Here is a 23,078-nt window from a genome sequence, read left to right on the forward strand (position 1 = left end):
GCTGCAGCCCGTGTGGATTTGCAGTTTTTCTTGTAGTTGTTCATTTGAAACAGATGAACGGTATGCTTGGGCATTTCAGAGAGCAGTAAAGAGTTAACTACATTGCTGTGAGTTTGAAGTCACACATGGGCCAGACCAGGTGAGGAGAACAGATTTCCTGTCCTAAGAACATTAGTGAACCAATACTCCAGTTGTTTCATTGTCACCATTACTGATACAAGCTATTTATTGTTGATTTATTTCATTAACTGAACTTAAATTCTGCAACTGTGGTGATGGGATTTGAAATCACTGTCACCAGATTATTGATGGGATTTGAAATCACTGTCACCAGATTACTGATGGGATTTGAAATCACTGTCACCAGATTATTGATGGGATTTGAAATCACTGTCACCAGATTACTGATGGGATTTGAAATCACTGTCACCAGATTATTGATGGGATTTGAAATCACTGTCACCAGATTACTGATGGGATTTGAAATCACTGTCACCAGATTATTGCTGGGATTTGAAATCACTGTCACCAGAGTACTGATGGGATTTGAAATCACTGTCAACAGATTATTGCTGGGATTTGAAATCACTGTCACCAGATTACTGATGGGATTTGAAATCACTGTCACCAGGTTATTGCTGGGATTTGAAATCACTGTCACCAGATTACTGATGGGATTTGAAATCACTGTCACCAGATTATTGCTGGGATTTGAAATCACTGTCAGCAGATTATTGATGGGATTTGAAATCACTGTCACCAGTTTAGCGATGGGATTTGAAATCACTGTCACCAGATTATTGCTGGGATTTGAAATCACTGTCACCAGATTATTAGTCCAGGCCTCTGGATTACTAGTGCAGTAAATATTACCACTATTTTACTGTAGCCAGGGGTGCATCAATGGGCTCATTATGAATAAATGTGTATGTCTGTGTGTGTGGTTTTGGAATATATTTGTGTGTATCTTTGTGTATAAATGTACTTAGGTGTTATTAATAAATAAAACAGAAATAAATAAACAGATAATTTTTTTTGAATAAGACAATTCAACCTGAATAAATAATAGAGTCGTGCAAATAAGCATGTAAGCAGTATTTAACACAAGAAATCAAAAATGTTCGAGTTTAACATGGATGAAAGGAAGAGCAAATGTAACAGGGCTTTCAGGTGATAAACTCATGGAATCAGTGACTGGTTACAGCACAGAAGGAGGCCATTCAGCCTATCGTGTCAATGCTAGCTCTCTGCAACAGCAACTCACCCAGTCCCACTCCCCTGCCTTTTCTCCATTGCCCTGCAAATATTTCTCCTCAGATAATTATCCAATTCTCTTTTGAAGGCCTCGATTGAACCTGTCTCCGCCGCACTCTCAGGCAGTGCATTCCAGATCCTAACCACTCGATGCTTAAAATAGTTTTTCCTCATGGTGCCATTGATTCTTTAGCCAATCATCTTAAATTGGTGTCCTCTGGTTGTAGATCCTTCCAGCAATGGGAACAGTTTCTCCCTATCTACTCTGTCCAGACACAAGAACACAAGAACATCAGTAGTATGAGAAATGGTCCATTTTCCTGCTGATTTTTCTATTGCCTCACCTCAATAACCACAATAACAATCATCTCCTTGGGTTTCTTGGTTTATTGAATGAATTTGCAGTCCTGACACAGTGTGAATCCACAGAAGTCATCGATAAGGTCCATCTACTGCCCCGTGACATGGTGTAGCTAGCTTTATTCTATCAATGAAAGTAATTCGCATTGGCATTACATACTATATTGCTTGCTTGCCAGCTAATGCATTTTGCTGCTCTCCATTGATGTTTGTATGCTACTTTATTTATAGGGAGAAAATATGTTTTAAATCAGACTGTGTTTTGAAGGCATCAGATTGGCTATACAATTTATATACAGATTAATTGCCCCCATGTCCATGGCTGAGTCAATAATTTTGTCAAATGTCCATGGTGCAACATCAACATGTCAGTGCCTATCCCTGCACAGATAAGAGGGGCTCCCTCTTCATTTAGGGCAGGGGGAGGAGGAATGGCTTTCCCAGAAGACATAAATCTCAAAGAACACATCCATTCAGAGTTTTGACTGAACTGAACTGCACAGAATGATGTGAGAGAGCAATCCAGTTCCTTTTCCCACTCTCTTGGGGCTTGAGGAAAAAATGTTCTTTAAAACAAAGAAAGAAATGCACTGGACACATTCAACTGGAGAAACGGGATCAAAATTCTTTGCCGCTGTTTGTTGTTCCACCTCCCCTAAAGGTTTAATGGGTGTATGTGGCGTGGCAATGGAATGATGGAAACTCGGAAACCCCAAGGTAGATTTGCCCAGATTTGTGCTGAGCTGACGTACCACATTTAGTCTCAGTGTCCTTAGTTTAAGAATGGGAAAACGTAGCCAGGATTCCTCCTCCTAATAGCAATTCAGTGACTTGATGTCAATTACACAGGGATGGACCTGAGGCAAGGGAGAGATTAAGCTGAACTTGTGATGTGCTCCAAGCAGCCTGTCAACAATGGCTCTCTCAGCTCACACATGAAGAATGTTCTAGAAGGCTGACCGAACCCATGGATCATAATCCCAGTGAGGACACAACAACCAGAGGAGGAGAAAAACAATGATTGGATAAAATAATTGAAATGCTGTTTGTAAAGTTATATATAATGCAACAGTTCATGCTGCAACAAAACAACATGATGTGGGTTTGAACCCGTAAGTGCCCAGCAGTAATATTCTCCATCTACAGACTAGGAGGCTCCTCAGTGAAAGTGAAATTGGAGTGTCAGCCTAGGACATGAAAGCTAGTGCCAGTTATTTTAGCCAACTAAGACACACAGGTTCAACTGGTAGAAAGCAAAATTAGGACTGATGTCAGGAATTTCTGGACACAAATAGTGATCGCCGTGTGGAAAAGACTTCCAGATAGGGCAGTGAAGATAAAAAAGCTTGTCAACACTGAAGAAACAGTTGGAGAGTGTGGGAGTGAGGGATGCAGTTCTTTCTGAATCAATGAGCTTGAATAGGCCAGATGGCATTCCTCAGAATCCCAATGTTTATAACCTGTAAGGCTGAATTGCTATATGTCTGGGGATAGGTTATCTGTTTGCTTCGTAGTCTGAGTGAAGTGTCTCGCATGGGCAAAACAACCAATGGAAAAGAGGTAACTCACCTACATGAGACTCCCTCTCATGCAGTGACAAGGTTATGATAAGCATGGTGAGGACACAGAACTGCGAGCTCAAGGTACAGCTAACAGATCTTCAAAATAGATTTGGAAAACCTGTATGTATTTTACATCTCCTCTTTGTAAAACCCTAGATCTTATTCACAAATGTGTTTCTGAATCTATTTCACTAATCCTCACATCAACTGGATCCATTATTAAGTCTTTGTGGTCAAAATCCTGAAGTTCCCTCTTGCATTTTGGGTATATTTAGACTGCATTTTCGATCAGTGTGAAGTGGTTTCAACTTTGCACTGACACTTTTATTATGTTCATTCAAAGGTAATGTAATATCCATCTTCGAAAAGGGTGACAGAACTAAGCCGAATAATTGCAGCCCAGTTAATTTAACATCTATGTTAGTTGAGTGAGTATGTTCAAGACTGAGATTGGGAGAGTGTTGGACATGAATGGAAACAAGGGAAATGGGGATAGGGTGGGAAATGGATTGAGGTAGAGGATCAACCATGATCTTATTGGATGGTGGAGAGGCTCGAGGGGCCGTACTATCTACACCCGCTCCTATTTCTTATTTTCTAGGTCAATGTTTAGAATCTTTAAAGATAAAATTACTAAATATCCAAGTGAGAAAATTATTAGAAGCAGAAACACTGGTTTCATAAAGGAAAATCGTGCTCGACAAAACCCAATAGAGTTCTTTTGAAGTGACAGATAATGGTGGCCGTGTGTACAGGGACATTCGGAATGCCTTGGAAAAGTTAGTAGAGAGGAGACCATTGGAGAAGATTAACACTTTTGGTATTAGGGGAATGGGATGAAATGGTATTAAAAACTGGTTCTGAGGGAGGGGAGAGTAGGAGTTAAGGGCAGTTTCTCCGAGTGGATGGAAGTGGGTAGCAGTGCCCCACATGGTTCTGTTCTAGTGCTGCTAATTTGTAGTGTGTAAGGTCACTTGTACACTTGGCGAGGAGTGAATTATGGTGCAGGGCATGGGGAAGATGCAAAAAGACCATCTTTAAGAAAAGGAGTCTGGCCTCAATGGTCCGGGTGGAAACGCTTGTGACATCATGCAGTCACACTGACTCCCTCGTATGCATGGGTTTGGCCTGTGTTGACAGCCCGAGCAATAAGGGAATAATTTTTTTCTACAGAATGTAACATTTGTTTCTCTTTCGGTTGAGTTGAAGAATGACGGTTTTTATACAATTGAGAAACCGGTTCTTGCAAACTGCTTGTTTCTCTTATGGAGTTTGTTGAACCCAGACTGAGCCACAACACTTCAATAACCTGAAACATTCTCAGCACAGTAACTTTTTATTCATGTGATTGTGTTTTTACTCCCCAGATCTAGAAGACAGCAGCTTGACAGATGATATTGAGTCTTCAAGCACTTCACTGAGCTGCTGTGCTTCCAGCAGAGGCTCTGCAGCAAAAGCAGGCTTGCCTTCCGAAGACTGCACTACTAAACAGACCATACAACTTACCGAAGAAATCCAGAACCTACAGGTCAAACAAAACTCATCCCTGACCTTTTGTAGATGTGTTCCCTTTGCCTACAAGCATGAAAAAACATGAGGTAATCAAGATTAGAGCCGTCTGACAATCTGATCCATTCAAGCACAGGGAATATAATTTTTTGGGGGGTGGGAGATGTTTGTAAATAGTTAAGGATCTAAAGGCTAAGTGTGTTGATGAGCAACATTGTGGCAGAACGCGAGGAATTTTGAGGCCAGAGAAACGGTGGTTCTACAAAACACCAGCGTTAATCTAGCATGACCTCTAATAATGCCTCATCAAAAAGATGACTATAATTCATAACCGAGTTCCTTTAACTTCTGTAAACAGCTGCTTTGAAACCGTTTACAAACATAATCACATATATTGTAGATTTTTAAAAACCAAGTGTAATAAGTTCCTCTCCTTCCCAGAGATTTAAGTTATTATAATTCTTAAATGACATTAATCAGATTGTCCCAATCAGGAGCCATTTGACCTGTCTGCTTTTGTAGACTAATTACACTCTATCCTCAAGGCTCAATGGGAACTCAGTGCATTTGTGTAAAAACCAGACAGGGAATTGTGAAAATATACTAAATCTGTGTTTTTTAAGCTGCTGAAAACAAATTGCACTTTTTAATTTAGAAACGCAGTTTCTCGAGTTCCCCAATGGTCTAGTGGTAAAGGCACTGCCGTTCACCTGGCATTCAACCATATGAACCAGAGGATCTCAGGTTTGATTCCCACTCTTGGCTGAGTTAGCTAATTTAAACTAGAGACGCTGTCGGGCTGCTGCAGTTACCTCAGTCACCACTTGAACCATGTAGGTTTGGTGCTCCGAAGTCGGAGATGATAAAGGGGGTGAGAAAGGGAACGGTGGCCTCATTCCCTGTCTCTGTTCAAGTTTTGGAGCTGGGGGATCCTCCAAACACCACCAGGTTTCATCAATTTCTGTCTCCGCTGGGCAAGCTAATATTGTCACTTGCTGTCCTTCCATCCTCTTCGCAACCACTCATAATCACTCTGGTGAGCAGATTGTTGAGGTATTTGCTGTTTGCTTCTCTCATTGCAGTGTGTCAGGGGCCTGGAGAACATGACCTTTGGAGATGCTGGATGGTTTTGGAGGGTGCTGGACTCAATCATTATCCTGTTGAGGAATAAGCACAACAAAGAGATGCTAACGCTTGAGGTGCTGTCATACCTGTCGAAGAACATGATTCAGTTGAGAGCAAACACTAATCCACCCTTTGTCGATACAATCCTCAGCAGAATTCAGTCACTCTTTGAGGGAAGGTGTGAGAAAGTACTGGTGGAAATGTTCCAATGTGTTGGGAAACTTGACCAAGTGGAATCTGAGGGTGAAGATCTTTCTTCTACCAACAGGTCCATTCCAAACTGGTTCACTTATTGTTGCACTTGGATGGAAAGAGTGAGGAGATCATCAGATCTTGTAGGTCAACACTGTGGATGATCTTGCCACTTACTGGATCTGCCGAGGCTTCCTCATTGATATCTAGAGGAGCCCAATGGGAGTTACATGGACTTCCTCAGATACCTATCACAGCAGTTAGTTTAAGATGCTTCGAAACCTGTGGAGCTTTTATCAGTTCTCCAAGGAAGACAGTCACAGTGACTGCCTGACAGTGTTGGATCTTAAGGATGAGAGAAGCCAGCTGCACCACAATACCAGGCAGACTGGGACCAGCATATTCCACCATTGCTCTGGCAGCAGAACATCCTCCTTGTTGAATTTGCAGAGGTTCATCATCTGTTCCCATCCTCCATTTCTTTCCATGTATTCAGCTCCGTCTCTATAATTGTCTGATTCAAAGGGATCTTTAGTGTCTCCACACTATTGACACACAAATCCCTACTTATAGATGTTTGAAATTTAGCTGTGAATTCTCTCTGCTGTGATTCACTCTCAGAAACAAAACCATTGATCAGTGAAAGATCAATTCCTATACCATAGATTGTGAGTTATTCTTCAATAATGAGCAGGAGCAGCTCCGAGAACACGCAGTGACCTTTTCAACTTTACTCCTGCAGCAGCTGGAACGTGTCCGACCCGCCCGGTGGGTTACCTGGTGGACGAGCTGTGTAATGAACTGCTGCTGTCCCCCACCAGAATGAAACCTAAAGACACAGACCCCGATCCTCCTCCACCTCCTCCTCTTCAGAACAACAAACTGATCATTCTTTCAACATGACCTACACATTTGTAAATGTATGGATTGTAATTAAATAAATATTCTGTTGTGTTATTGTAACTATTGGTGAATCTTCAAACCCATTCAGGGAGGCAGTATTCCTGACACAGAGCAGCAGTGAGCAGGAGGAACTGGGGATAACATTGAGGAGAAATCTGTCTCCCCCCCCGGGGGTGACAGAAGCAGGAGGTCTCAGCTGAGGATTCCAAGAGCAAGATCTCTGAGGCCTCGGCTGGTAAAGATCAATGATTGATGAGCATTGGTCTCACACACAGGCTGTGGAGACAGTCTCTTCTCTCCTGGTGCAGATGACGGGACAATTGGAGGAGTCCAGAACTCACACCGACAACACAATGAGGGAGGCAACACATGAAGTGAGGAAGACCCTGGGCACTGGCCGTCCGGGAGATCAATGTAGCTGCCAACCAGACATTAGGATGAGGGTAGAAGAGCTCTGGTCACTTCTACAGTGACAACAGTTACTGCTTCCACAGCTGGCATTCTGACAACGTAGCCTTGACTGCTCAGAAACTGCAGTTTCATCATCATTGCCATAACTCCTGGTAAATCCGTAATCCAGAATTAGCCCACTGTGTGTTCACATTTAGCCATTTCTCCCCCGTCGCCCCAGTCATTTGATTCTGGTGGGTGCACTGTCACAAAATGATCAGAGTTACAGAGGCTCAGAGAGGGAAATCATGGCAGAAATCCCAGTGGTCACTTCTGGTGTGGAGTTTTGCTGTGGGGCCGTGTCCCACTTCACTTGCCAGACCAGCTCCCAGAAGTGGGTGGTTTTTGGAAGGAAATTCCAGCTGGTGATTTTGGGATACGGGTGCTGTGATAATAAGACTCGCCTGTTTGAAATCTGGTTTTCACACAACATTCTGATGACCATAATTTGAAATTGCCTGGAGGCATGAAAACAGAAAGCTGCAGTTCATCACTCGAGTGCTGATTCGAAGCAATGTTCTTGGTGCAGTATAAGTGGATTCCACACACACATTTCCACTGAAGGTGTGAAGTGTGCTGTCTGACACACAGCAGCATGTTTCAGGATCACTCAGGGACTGAGGGAACGAAGGCACAGGTTCACAGGTACAGTACTGGAGGTCCTGATGGAGGAGGTCCAAAGGAGGAGGAATGTCCTGTACTTACAGAGGAGAAGGAGTCCACCTCCCTCTCCTGTCTCTCCTGTCCTTCTCTCCTGCCGCGGCTGGTGCTGCTCAGCCTGGCCTCGTGTCCTCCTCCCATTTCTCCCGCGGACCGAGCAAGATGTCAATGACCAAACGCTCCCTTTCTCCTGCTGATTCCTGTAAAGTTTCCAATAAGGTGGAGTAACACAGCACTTACTCTTTATAGGTGAAATCCTCAGAGTATTTCCCGAGTAAATGCTGACAGAGTGTTGGTGAAGTCTTGACAAAGTTTCCCAGAAAGTCTCCCAACGTGTTTCAAATGTCCTCTTCAAACCTCCAGCAGTAAGTGAACAGTAAAAGGTGAATAATCTTTAAATAGCACTTGAAATCCTCAGCGATAACTTGTTTACTCCTGTCACTGTCAGGAGACGGTGTGAGTTCAAGAGCCAGCCACCAAAATGCTGAACTGAGCAAGATGTCGATGACTAAACACTCCCTTTGTCCTGGTGACTCTGATCGGGAGGGGTCGACCCAACTCACAATCTCACTGATTTCACACAAATCGTAAACTGCAGGACTGTCTGTGAAATTAACCTCCAATGTAGCATTCAAAATAAAATATGAATTCATAATTTAATAGTTTGTTTTAAAACTCCTCTGTGGTCACTGTGATACAAAAGCACTTCACTTCCTTCATGTGATGATGTGATCTTCCAAAAGGAAATTGAAACAGTCCTCGTTCAGGAGTGAAAATACTTCTGGTCACTGGCTGCAGAGTTAAAGGTGCCTACAATAGCTTCCTCTCTTGCGGATTTCCACTGTAATCACAGTTTCATACAACAAGGAAAGTGTTTACCAGCATATATCAGCAGTATGGAATTCTGTTGTGTATACAGGAAAGGGAGGTGGGAACAGGACAGGTTCATGGGATTAGGACGACTGCTCATGTGGAGGGTGATCACCCGTAATCTATCAGAGATCAGATTACACCAGAGAGACTCCAAAAGAGAAACTGGTGTTGAATTTGTGAGGCTTGCTTTGTGGAATGCTTTAGTATTTGATGAGAATGTTGAACCAGTGAAATTTTGGAGCTGTGGGATGACAGTTACCTGAATAGATATTATAATATTTATTGCAACATGAAAGTACCATGTGTACTGAGTGTAACAACGTTAGCAGCATCCAATCATACAGCTGTGAAATATCTGCAAATGTTGCTATTTATGTCGTGAGACAAATTGAAAAGTGTTTAATTTCTCTGCGATTTAAGTAGACATCTAGTCACTGGACCCAGAACCCTGAAGTGGAAGAAAATCATTCTAGTTCCCGAGGGACTGCCTAAGAAGAAGAATAAGAAGAAGAAGAATGGAATAAAGTAACACCCTGACAGTTCATTAATTGTCTGCATGGAACCTTGCAGAATTTGGAAGACAGGCAGAAAAGTCAAAGTCACTGTTTTGGTCCCAAGTCCTCCACTCTTCCAATACTGCATATTTACATCTCTACAAAGGAGATGGCTTTTTGGTAAAGGAGCAGAATTCTGCTGTGTATTTGTGTGAGGTCCTGGGTTCAAATCATACATAAGCCCTCATTTCGCCAGTAACATTAGAACTTGTAAGTGAAGTATTTAATACTTTTTCCCATGCGAATTGTGAAATTTACAATAGTCTGCTACAAAAGAGGTTGAACCTCTGTTGAAAAAGGGAGCGAAGGAAAGACCGAGTAATTACAGGCCAGTCAGACTAACCTCAGTCATGGCCCAATAACTGGAACCTATTGTGAGAGACAGAATAAACTGTCAGTTCGAAAAGCACAGGTTAATCAAGGATAGTCAGCATGGATTTTTAAGCGAAGATCTTGTTTGACCAACTTGATGGAATTTTTTGAAGAAGTAACAAGGAAGATAAATGAGGGTAGTGCAACTGACGTGTCCCACATGGATGTTAGCAAGGCATTTGACAAGGTCCCACATGGCAGACTGGTTAAAAAAAATAAAAACCTATGGGATACAGGGAAATGCAGTAAGGTGGATACAAAATTAGCTCAGTGGCAGGAAACAAAGGGTAATTGTTGACGGGTGTTTTAGCGAACGAAGGGCTGATTCCAGTGGTGTTCTGCAGGGCTCAGTACCAGGTCCCCTGCTTTTTGTGGTACATATTAGCGATTTGGAAGTAGGGGGCATGATCAAGAGCTTTGCAGATGACACAATGATTGGCCATGAGGTAGATAATGAGGAGGATAGCTGTAGGCTGCAGGAAGATATTGATGGTTTGGTCAAGTGGGCAGAAAAGTGGCAAATGGAATTCAACCTGGAGAAGTGTGAGGCGATGCATTTGGGGAGGTCAAACAAGGCAACAGAATACACGATACTGAGAAGTATAGAGGAAGTGAGAGACCTTGGATTGAATGTCCACAGATCCCTGAAGATGGCAGGACAGGTCGATAAGGTGGTTAAGAAGGCAAATGGAATCCTTTCCTTTGTTAGCCGAGGTATAGAATACAAGAGCAGCGAGCTTATACTGCAACTGTATAACTCATTGGTTAGGCTACAACTTGAGTTCTGTGTGCAGTTCTGGACACCTCATTACAGAAAGGATGCAATTGCACGAGAGAAGGTACAGAGGAGATTTACAAGGATGTTGCCAGGACTGGAAAAATGCAGCTCTGAGGAAAGACTGGACAGGCTGGGGCTGTTCTCCTTGGAACAGAGAAGGCTGAGAGGAGATCTGATTGAAATGTACAAAATTTTGAGCGGTCTAAATAGAGTGGAAGTGCAAGGTCTATTCACCTTAGCAGAGAGGTCAGTGACGAGTGGGCATAGATTTAAAGTGATTGGTAGAAAAATTAGAGGGGAGACGAGGAAAAACCTTTTCACCCAGAGGATGGTGTGGGTGTGGAACTCACTGCCTGAAAGGGTGGTTGAGACAGAAACCCTCAACTCATCCAAAAGGAGTCTGGATAATCATCTCAAGTGCCGTAATCTGCAGGTCAACGGACCAAATGCTGGAAGGTGGGATTAGAACAGGTGGATCATTTTTCAGACGCCACAGACATGATGGGCCAAGTGGCCTCTTTCTGTGCGCTCAACTTTCTATGATTCTGTGATTCTTAACTCTCTCCAGCATCTTGCTTACTGATTTTCTTGTTTTTCTTGTTTTTCACTTTGTCGACGCCTTTGAATAATTGTGGATCCTTCTTCAGAGTGTCTTCGTTCACCAGGTAGTTCTGACCTCTGATGATGTTGATCGTAATCAGCTTCAATTCGCTGATAGTTTTGGAACTGAGCAGATTTCCTTTGCTTGAGTCTACAACATGGAACTCAGTCTGACATGTGGACCCATGGGAGGAGTGGAATGCCACCCCTGCGTTGGAGTTGCATCCATCCAATAAGAGACCGAGTAGAAGTGACAGTTCTGTCAGTCGAATATGAGACTTTTAATGGCAGGGTTGTGAGTTTGAGTGCCATTCTGTTTTTCCCTTTTTTAAGGCTTCATGAGCAGAGAGTACAGGGAGTGTTTGAAATGAGCAAGTCTCGCTTTGATTCAGGACTCTTACCTCTCAGCAGCATCTCACTATGAAAGATTGAATTTGATCTCATTTCATTCTCAGCTCGAGGTCTGTGTGGCTCAGTGGCACTTCTGGCTGTCTCCCGCTTCGCAATCCATCAGCACTGAGAAAGCAATGGGGAATATTACTCAAATGTTGTGTTCTTTAACTTTTTGGAAAACTTGAATGTATGTATTTTCTTCCAAAACAAGGACACCAAACCACTGTTAATGTAGGGCTGAAATATCTCAGTTGGGAGAGCATTAGACTGAAAATCTAACGGTCCTTGGTTCAATCCTGGGTTTCAGCAATTTTGCTTCCTTATGCGTCCCTTGCCTTGGTTCTGATTTTCCGGTTGCACAATTTACTTTGAAATTATTTGCCAAGCACCAGTGGATTGAATTTGAGAAACAACACAGAGTCATTTACAGCATAGAAGGTGGTCATTTGGCCTATCATGTCCATGCTGGCTCTACCCGGAGCAATCTAGTCAGTTCCACTCACCAGCTCGATCCCTTTCCTCCTGCAAGTTTCTTTCCTTCAAGTATTCATCTAATTTCCTTTTCAAATCATTGATTGTCTCTGCTTCCACCACACTCGTGGGCCAAGACATTACTACCCACAACATAAAAAATTCCACCTCATCAAGGATGGGAAATACTTATATCTTCTATATTTGCTTACTCTCTATTTCTATGAGAATAGACTGGCAGTCAACATGAAAGGAAACCCAAAAATCTTCGAACAGCATGTAAATGATAAGTGGGTAGTAAGAGGTTGAGTCGGGCCTATTAGGGACAAAAAGGATAATATAAGCTTCGAGGTGCAGGGCAATGTTAATCTACTTAATGAGTACTTTGTCTCAGTGATCACTAAGGAAGTGGAATTTGACAAAATATCAGTCGAAGTGAAGAGAGTAGAGTCAATGGTGAGGGTACAAATTGAGAGAGGGAGGTACTAAAAAGGCTGGCTGTGATTCGGGTAGATAAATCACCTGGTCTGGATGGCTGGCATCCCAGGTTGCGAAAGGAAATGCGGATGCAGATAATGGAAGAGTTTGCCATAATCTTCCAATTTTCCCTGGATACGGGGGAGGTGCCAGGAGTAAACAGTGGCAAATGCGACGCCCTCATTAAAGAAAGGGTGTAAGGACAGTCCGGCTAACAACAGGCTAGTTAGATTAACAGCAGCGGTGGGTAAGGTTTTAGAAAGAATAATCAGGGGAAAAAATCAACAGTCACTTGGAGAGGTTTGAGTTAATTAAGGAGAGTGAGCATGGATTTATAAATGGGAGTTCATGCTTGACTAATCTAACTGCATTTTTTGATGAACTAACAGAGCAGGTTGATGAAGGGAATGCAGTGGATGTTGTTTCTATGGATTTTCAGGAAGCGTTTGACAAGGTACCACATAAAAGGAGGCTTTACAAACTTGAGGTTCGTGGTATAGGAGGGTCAGTGTCCAATTGGATAGAAAATTGGTTTAAGGACAGAAAACAGCGAGTCTTATGAAATGATTCTTTGTCAGACTGGAGGATAGTCGACCGTGGTGTTTCCCAAGAGTCAGTGCTGGAACCACTGCTTTTTTTGCTAAAGATAAATGACTTGGATCTTGGAATATTGAGTAGAATCTCAAAATATCCCGATGACAACAAACTTGGAGGAGTGGCAAACAGTGAGGATGATATGAACTGCCTGCAACAGGACAATGATAGGCTAGCAGAATGGGCAGACAGGTGGCAGATGGAATTTAATAGTGACAAGTGTGAGGTGATGTATTTTGGCACAAGGAATAGGGAGAGGCAATATTTACTTCATGGCACAGTTATAAAGTGTGTGCTGGAATAGAGGGACTTGGGGTTCATGTGCATCAATCTTTGAAGGTGGCAAGACATATTGCGAGAGTGGTTAGCAAAACATATGGGATCTTGGGCTTTATAAATAGAGGAATTGAGTACAAAGCAGGGAAGTTATGCTGAACCATTATAAAGCTCTGGTTCGGCCCCAGTTGGAGTGTTGCTTCCAGTTTTGCTTACCACACTTAAGAAAGAATGTGAGCGTCCTTGAGAGGATGCAGAGGTGATTTACCAGAATGGATCCAGGGATGGGGGATTTTAGTTACAAGGTTAGGTTGGAAAAGCTAGGGTTGTTCTGCCTGTATCAAAGAAGAGTGAGGGAAGAATTGATAGATATGTTTTCGGCTATGACAGTTTTAAATAAGTTGGCAAGGAAACATTGTTCCCGTTAACTATTGGTACAAGGACTAGGGGACACAGATTGAAGGTTTTGGACAGGAAGTACAGGGGGAATGTGCGCAAGAACTTTTTTTACACTGATTGGTGATGATCTGTAACTCGCTGCCCACGAGGGCGGTGGAAATGGAGACAATCGAGAATTACAAAAGGAATTTGAATGGGCACTTGAAGGAAATAATTTTACTGGGCTATGGGGATCGAGCAGACAAGTAATAACTCGTCTCCACTCCTAGTATTTCTAAATCCAACACATTCACTATCATGGGAACAATTCTTTCCTGTTGTTTCTCTCTCAGATTTGTAAACTTCACTGCATTGGAGTGAAGTGACATCTACTGGCAAGAAACAAGAACTGCCGTGATGAGATCAGCCATGATTGTATTGAATGGCAGAGCAGGCTCGAGTGGCTGACTTGCCGACTCCGGCTCCTCGTTCTTATGTTCATAGAATCATACAGCACAGAAGGAGGCCATTCGGCCCCATTGTGCCTCTGCTGACTCTCTGACAAAAAGATGCAATTAGTCCAACCCCCTGCCTATTTCCCCATAATCCTGGAGAATTTCACTTTGAAATATTTGTCCAATTCCTTTTAAAGTTATAATTGAATCTGTTTCCACCACCCTGTCAGACAATTCATTCCAAATCCGAATCAGTTACTGGGTAAAAAGATCTCTCCTCACCTCCCCTTGACATTTTTGGCCAATTATTTTAAATCTGTGTCCTCTGGTTCCTGACCCCCAGGACAGTGGAAACAGTTTCTCCCTCTCTACCCTATGAAAATCCTTCATGATTCTGAACATCTCTATTAAATCTTCCCTTAACATTCTCTACTCTGAGGAGAACAATCCCAGCTTCACCAGCCTGTCCAGAGAACTGACACCCCGCATCTCTGGGATCATTCTAGTAAATCTCCTCTGAACTGTATCAGAAGCTTTGATGTCCTTTCTAAAGCCTGGTGCCCAGAACTGGACACATTACTCGAGCTGAGATCGAGCCAGCGACGCCCACATCCCACGAACGAATAAAAAAACGCTCCCGAACCAGTCCCCAATTCTTAAGCATTTATCGACGCTCCCTGCCCAGTCCCCAAATCTTATTCATTTAGAAACGCTTCCTGCCCAGTCTCCAACTCTTATTCAATTATAGACGCTCCCTGCCCAGTCCCCAATTCTTATCCATTTACAGACGCTCCCTGACCAGTACCCAAATTTTATTCATTTAGAGACGCTCCCTGCCCAGTCCCCAATTCTTATCCATTTATAGACGCGGTTTCGGGAAGCTTCACCGGGAAAAGCTTCACCACCGCCATCCGCAGGGACACAGATGGGATTGTTCCATGTTATTGTGGCCCTGAGGCCCTGCTCCAGCTGTGTGAGCCCGCAAAGTCTTCTCGCACTTTGTGAATATCCCGCTCCAACTCCGAACCCGCAGCTCCAGCTGCTGACAAAGCTGTCTCTACTGCGCCTGCGCGCCCCGCTCCTGTCACAGATTGGGCGGATTCTCGGCCGCTGAGCATTCTGGGTACCACACCTGTCATGAATGCTATTCTTTCAGCTCAAAGGTTTTATTACGCACATTTCATGACCTGGTATCTTCGTGAGTGTTTTCTTTTGCACCTGTCAATGCCTGGGAGGATAGAGTAAGCTTCACTTTGTAGCCATGAGTTTCTGGTGTGAGAAAGTGATGTTTAACTCAGTATATTTCAGTTTTTGGTCTGTGACTGTGGGTATTATTCAGTACCTGTTTGTTTCTGCTATTGCTCTGTGAGTTTCACCACATATCTTTCAACAACTTGTATGTGAGCATCAGCTTTTGTCTATATCTATCAGTTTCTGAGAAGTGAGAAAGGGTTTGATTCTATCCCTATCAGTTTCTGTTACATGCATGTGTCTTTAATCTGCAACTCCTCTGAGTGTTTCTTCGTCTCTGTACTTGTAGGTGAATATGTGTTTTGCTTTGTATCTCTCAGTCTTTGAAGTGTGAGCCTGGGTTTGTACCTAATTTCCTTTGTACCTTGCAGTTGGGATATGAAAGAAAGATTTTTACACGTTACCTGCCAACTGCTGCTACGTGACTGTGGGTTTCACACTGTATCTGTCAATTTCTTGTCTGGTAATGCGAAGTTCACAGTGTACCTGTCAGTTTCTAGTCCAGGACTGATTGGTTTTACTCTGTCCCTAGCATTCGCTGGTATGTTAGTGTGGGGTTTACATTGTACCTGTCAGTTTCTTGTATGTGAGTGTTGATTTCACTCTGAAAAGAATCATAGATCATAGAATAGTTACAGAACAAAAGGAAGCCATTCAGCTCATTGTGCTTGTGCTGCTTCTATGCACGAGCAACTCAGCTCACGCCACAGAATCATGTATTCCATGAAAACATGTAGTTTTTCCACTTCAGATAATTATCTTATACCATTTTGAAAGCCATGGTTGAATCAGCCTCCATCACACTCTCAAGCAGTGCATATCAGATCTTAACCACTCGCTGTGCAAAAGAAGTTTTTCCTCATGTTGCCTTTGGTTCTTTTGCCATTCACCTTAAGACGGTGTCCTCAGGTTACTGAGCCATGAATAATATTCCCCATTGCTTTCTCAGCACTGATGGATTGTGAAGCAGGAGACAGCCAGAAGTCCCACTGAGCCGCACTGATCCCGAGCTGGGAATGAAATGAGATGAAGTTCAATCTTTCACAGCGAGATGCTGCAGAGAGATGAGTCCCGAATCAAAGTGAGACTTTCTCATACTTTTGCTGAATTTCATTTCAAACACTCCTTGTACTCTCTGCTAATGAAGCCTTAAAAAAGGGAAAAACAAAATGGCACTCAAACTCACCACCCTGAAATTAAAAGTTTAATGTTTGACTGACTGAACTGTCACTTCTACTCGGTCTCTTATTGGATGGATGCAACTGTATTCTTCAACGCAGGGGTGGCATTCAAATCCTCCCATGGGTCCACATGTCAGACTGAGTTCCATGTTGTAGACTCAAGCAAAGGAAATCTGTTCAGTTCCAAAACTATCAGTGAGTTGAAGCTCATTACGATCATCATCATCAGAGGTCAGAACTACCTGGTGAAAGAAGACAATCTGAAGAAGGATCCACAATTATTCAAAGGCATCGACAAAGTGAAAAACAAGAAAATCGATGATTCAATGCAAGCCAAACATCAGAAACACTGAAGAATTCCATTCCATTCCAGTCCAGAACCCAGTCCTGTTGTTTTTGGAGTCAGGTCACAATTACTGCAACAATTTTATCTTCCCACTTGGCTATCTGTACATTTAGTTAATCAAGCTCTTTGAATCCAGCTCTCTGGTCCTCAAGCAGGCTCCATATGGAAATCAATTCCGCCTTCTGCAAGGCTGAAACCAATCAATGACCTTAAACTAAAAATGCCAAAGAAGAAGGGCTTGTCCAGGATTTGAACCCAGGATCTCTCACACATTAATTAATCACTCACCCTAAGCAAGAATCAAACCCCTAGATCAACATGCCACTGATATCAGAACTTCCTTTTAGCTCCTGTGGAATTTCACTGGCAGTCAAAGCCGATCATCCAATTTTTTTTCAGAGCAAAGCAACATCTTGCAAATTCTGAAATAAAAACAGCAAGTGTTGGAAATGTTCAGAAACTCTGGCAGCATCTGTGGAGAGAGAAACAGAGTTCACCTTTCAGGGCGTTTACCTTTTGTTTGAGCCATCCTTTCACACTGCTTCTGTCCACCCAATCTCACTTTCTATTTTATCTAGATTCCACCCACACACTACCTAAATACATTTATCATGAATTCCTCATATCTTTTAATAATGACAATTTTATATTTCTGGCCTTTGCTTTGGACTCCACCACAAGTGGAATCATGTCTCCATCAACCCAATCAAACCCATTCACTATTTCCTCACATTGCAATGTTTCTTTCACCCTGACAGACGATGGAATTTCTGCTGCTTGATTGCAGTTCTTGCTTCCTGCCAGTAGATGTCACCTCACTCCAGTCCAGTGAAGGTGACAAATCTGAGAGCACACAACAAGAAGTAATTGTTCACGTTGTTCATTGTTCAGTGAACAGGTCCCTCTATTCCTGCACACTCTTTCGAACTGTGCCATTAAGTATATATTGCCTCTCCCTATTCCTTCTGCTAAAATGCATCACCTCACACTAGTCACTATTAAAATCCATCTGCACCTGTCTGCCCATTCTGCTAGCCGATCACTGTCTTGTTGCAGGTTGTTCATTTCATCCTCACTGTTTGCCACTTCTCCAAGTTTGGTGTTATCGGCATATTTTGAGATTCTACTCTATATTCCAAGATCCAAGTCATTTATCTGTCGCAAGTAAAAAGCAGTGGTTCCAGCAGTGACCCTTGGGGAACAGCACTGTCGACAACCTTCCAGTCTGAGAATGAATCATTTATTACGACTTGCTGTTTTCTGTCCTTAAGCCAATTTTCTATCCAATTGGACACTGACCCTCCTATTCCATGAACCTCAATGTTGTTAATCACCCTTTTATGTGTCGTTTCTTAAAATCCACATAAACAACATCCACTGCATGCCCTTCATAAACCTTCTCTGTTAGTTCATCAAAAAATGCATTTAGATTAGTCAAGCATGAACTCCCATTTATAAATCCATGCTCACGCTCCTGAATTAACTCAAACCTCTACAAGTGACGTTGATTTTTTCCCTGATTGTTCTTTCTGAAACCTTACCCACCACTGCTGTTAATCTAACTGGCCTGTAGTTAGCCGGACTGTCCTTACACCCTTTCTTGAATAAGGGTGTCACATTTGCCACTGTTTAATCCTCTGACACCTCCCCCATATCCAGGGAAGATTGGAAGATTATAGAAAGCCTTTCTGTTATCTGCATCCACATTTCCTTTCGCAATCTGGGATGAAAGCCATCCGGACCAGGTAATTTATCTTCCTGAAGCATAACCAGCCTTTTCAGTACCTCCCTCTCTCAATTTGTACCCTCTCCATTGCCTCTACACTCTCCACTTCTACTGATATTTTGTGAAATTCCACTTCCTTAGTGATCATTGATACAAGGTACTTATTAACTAGATTAACATTGCCCTGCAGCTCTAAGTATATATTACCCTCTTTGTCCCTAATGGGGCCCACTTGACCGCTGACTACCTGCTTATTATTTATATACTGCTCGAAGATTTTTGGGTTCCCTTTCATGTTGACTGCCATTCTATTCTCGTAGAGATAGGGAATAAGCTAAATATAGAAGATATAAATATTTCCCATCCTTGGGTGAGGTGGAATTTTTTTATGCTGTGAGTAGTAATGTCCTGACCCACGAGTGTGGTGGAAGTAGAGACAATCAATGATTTGAAAAGGAAATTGGATGGATTCTTGAAGCAAAGGAACTTGCAGGAGGAAAGGGATCGAGCAGGTGAGTGGAACTGAGTAGCTGGCTCCGATAATTGCTGCAGTCACTGCGATCCCCCTTAATTTTGTACAAGGTGACAATGTTTGCATCGCGCATGTTTTGAGCCCTTGTTGAGCTCGACTATGGAGGGCTCACTGTCCAGTTCCTCCATGACAGGGAAGTCTGGAATGGCACTGAGAGCTACTTCAATGACAATGTTCTCCGTTATGTAGAGTTCAAGATAATGCTCCACTCACCTTTCCATCTGCTTGTTAGGTTCAGTGATGATCACCCCTCTCTTTGTCTTCAAAAGGTGCTGATTTAGTTACTACTGGGCCCATTGCTTTCTTAATTCCTTCATACATCCCTCCAGCATCCCCGGATTCAGCAGCAGAGTTTTAACCAGTATTGATTGGTGCAGTGCCGAGCAGTCTGCAGAGACTTGTTTCTGGCAGCTCTGAGAGCATTTAGATGTTGTTTGCTGGGGACTTGTTTGTAGTTCATGAGGGCTCTCCTCTTAGTTACAGTAACTGACTCCATTTCAGTCCAATAAGCCTCAAACCAGTCAGCATTCCTCCCATCTCTTTTCCTATACACAGTGAGTGCAGAGTTATAGATGGTGGTGTGCAGATGATTCCACTTTGACACTGCACTGAGGCCTTGAGCATTGTTGTCTGAAAGAGCCTGATCGAGTATGTTGAGGAACTCCTGGGTCCTTTCTGGATCAGTGGTTCGGCAAGTGTTGATCAGAAGATGAGCTTTCATCATGGATGGATGAAGCTTCCTTGGCTGAAGCCTGACCTTGTTACACACCAGGGAGTGATCAGTGTCACAGTCAGCGCTGTGATAGCTGCGAGTGATGAGGACACTGCTGAGGGTTTTATGTCTGGTGCAGATAAGGTCTAGCTGGTGCCAATGGCATGATTTCGGATGTCTCCAGGACACCTTGTAGCACAGCTTGACCTGGAAGTAGCTGTTCATCACACAGAATCCATGGTGACAGCATAGCTCCAGCAACCTCTGTACATTTTCATTCATCTTGCCAATCCCCTGGTGCCCTATGCACATTGGCAAAGCTGTGTAGTCAGTACCCAAGCTTGTGTTGAAGTCTCCTAGAAGGTACAGTCCCTCAGTGCTGGGAATTCTACTGATGGCAGTGTCAAGTGTCACATAGAATTGATCCTTGACATCTGGGGTGGAGGTGAGTGTCGGGCCATAGATGCACATGAGATTAACTGGGCCCACACGTGTTGACAAGTGAAGAGTAAGAAGTCTGTCTGAGCCTACTGTGGGTGGTTCACTCATCTCAAGTGGCGTGTATTTTACTGTGAAACCCACTCCATGCTCACGAGTTGCCTCTTGGGCTTTCCCCTGCCAGAAGAAGGTATAGTGTTTCTCTTTGAGGGATCCACTTTGAACGAGTCTAGTTTCTTGCAGCACAGCAATGTCCACATTGAGCATTGTGAGTTCCTTGTCGATCACAGCTATCTTGTGTGTGTCATCAACCTGCAGAAGGTTGTCGGTAAGGCCAGGACACATGTTCCTCACATTCCAGCTTGTGATGCGAAGGACTGGTGTCTTCTTTGTTGAGTTTGTTTTTCTTGGTGCATAGATTATCAATCCGCCTGTTGAGAGATGACTCTCTAAGCTCCAAGCACCCATTGAAGCAAGCAGGTCGTGGCTTCACAGCACCTAACTGACTGGGGGCTGCCCAGCTTGGAGTGACTGGCAGCTATCCAATGAGACACTAAGAGCTCTCCCACTGTCCGAAGTAACCCCTGGCGCTCATACTCTACACCAATTGAATGAGAGCTTATAATCAGTAACTGTTTATTCCCGGGTTGTGCTCATGTTTAACCACGAAGCTGGAGTGTCCTCTCTGGGGCACAGGCCTGGGCAAGCAGTATGGAGACCCTGAGCATCAGGACCCCCTCTCAGCATTGCTCGTTTTGTCCAAAGGAAAGGAAAAACCAGTACTGTTTGTTACCAGTTCTGCTGTAGGAGTTGCTGGAAAACTGCCTGATAAGTCACAGGTAACCGCCTCCAGGACTCCACTCCGGATTTACTGTCCAGGTTTACTGCCTCAGCCTTCTTATTTATTTATTTAGAGATACAGTACAGCAACAGGTCCTTCCAGCCCACCGACTCTGTACCGACCATCAACCACCCATTTATACTAATCCTACATTAATCCCATATTCCTACCACATCCCCTCAATTCCCCTACCACCTACCTACACTAGGGGCAATTTACAATGGCCAATTTACCTATCAACCTGCAAGTCTTTGGCTGTGGGCGGAAACCAGAGCACCCGGCAGAAACCCACGCAGTCACATGGAGAACTTGTAAACTCTACACAGGCAGTACCCAGAATCGAACGCGGGTCACTCGAGGTGTGAGGCTGCAGTGCTAACCACTGTGCCACTGTGTCTTCTCGAGACACCCCTTGAGAAGTGAGACTTTTTGCCCAGAGATGGGGCTCTGTTTCTTGGCATCAGGATGGAACCACACACCAGTGGGCCTGTATGACATGCACAAGGATATCACACACTGCCCCATCTCTGGTACAGATCAGAGACAGACACTGAACAGATTGCAACCCACAAGGACATCACAACCTTCCCGCTCTCTGGGACAGGTCAGTGTGATACACCAAACAAACAGCACCCCACAGGGACCTCATAAATGCCACGTCCCTGTGACAGATCAAGGTCAGACACTGCAAAGATTGCAACCACAGGAACATCACAAATTGCCCCATCCCTCGGACAGCTCGGGGTCTGACATTGAACATATTGCAACAACAAGGACATTACTGTATTACTCCCTCCATTCTGAAAAACAAGCATTCACCCTACTTTTTACCCTGCAGCCAATTTTGGATCCACACTGCCACTGCCCCTTTAATCCCATCTGCTTGAATTTTGTTAGCAAGTCGGAGAGAGATGGAAAACTGAAACAGGCCATCCGGCCCACTGAGTATGTTCTGACCAATCACCACCCATTTATAGTAATCCTACACCATAATCCCATATTCCCTACCACATTCCCACCATTCTCTTACCTACACTAGGAGCAATTTGCAACAGCCAATTTACCTATCAACCTGCAGTCTTTGCGTGTGGGAGGAAACCGGAGCACCCAGCAGAAACACACACAGTCACAGGGAGAACTTGCAAACTCTGCACAGGCACTACCCAGAACTGAACCTGGGTTGCGAGAGCTGTGAGGTTGCAGTGCCAACCACTGTGCCATTGTGCTGCCCCAAGTCTAGTTTATGGTATCTTTTCAAACACAATTCTGATGTCCAGACACGCACCATTAACCTCACCACCCTCGTCAACTCTCTCTGAAACCTCATCAAAGAAATTAATGCATTAATTATTTCAGACACAATCTTCTGTTAACCAATCTGTACTGGCTGTCGTTTATTAGACCCATGTTCCACCAAGTGACAGTTAATTTTCTATTGGATAATTGTGTCTAAAAGTTTCCCCACCACCGACATTAGACTAATTGGTCTGTAGTTCCTGGGTTTATCTCTCTTTTTAAACAGGGCTGTAATATTCACAGCCCTTGCAGACTTATCCTTTAATTCTGGAAAGTCTATTGCAGACAATCACTTTGGGAATGACTTTAACCAATTAAAGCAACAGGATACTTCATTAATAAGTCCAGAACTTTTATTGAGAGTAAAATAGTACTTAATAATTGAAAGTAGAATTATACTTAACAAACTTGGGGAAGATAACTTTACAGCTCTGGGGACTGGTCGAGCTTGGTCTCAGAGTGTCACGGTCCTCTTTGTCCAGTCTAGATCCCTCATCAGGTGGAGAAATTGGTCGATGA

This window comes from Heterodontus francisci, unplaced genomic scaffold (genome assembly GCF_036365525.1).
Source record: "Heterodontus francisci isolate sHetFra1 unplaced genomic scaffold, sHetFra1.hap1 HAP1_SCAFFOLD_618, whole genome shotgun sequence".
NCBI classification, from domain to species: Eukaryota; Metazoa; Chordata; class Chondrichthyes; order Heterodontiformes; family Heterodontidae; genus Heterodontus; species Heterodontus francisci.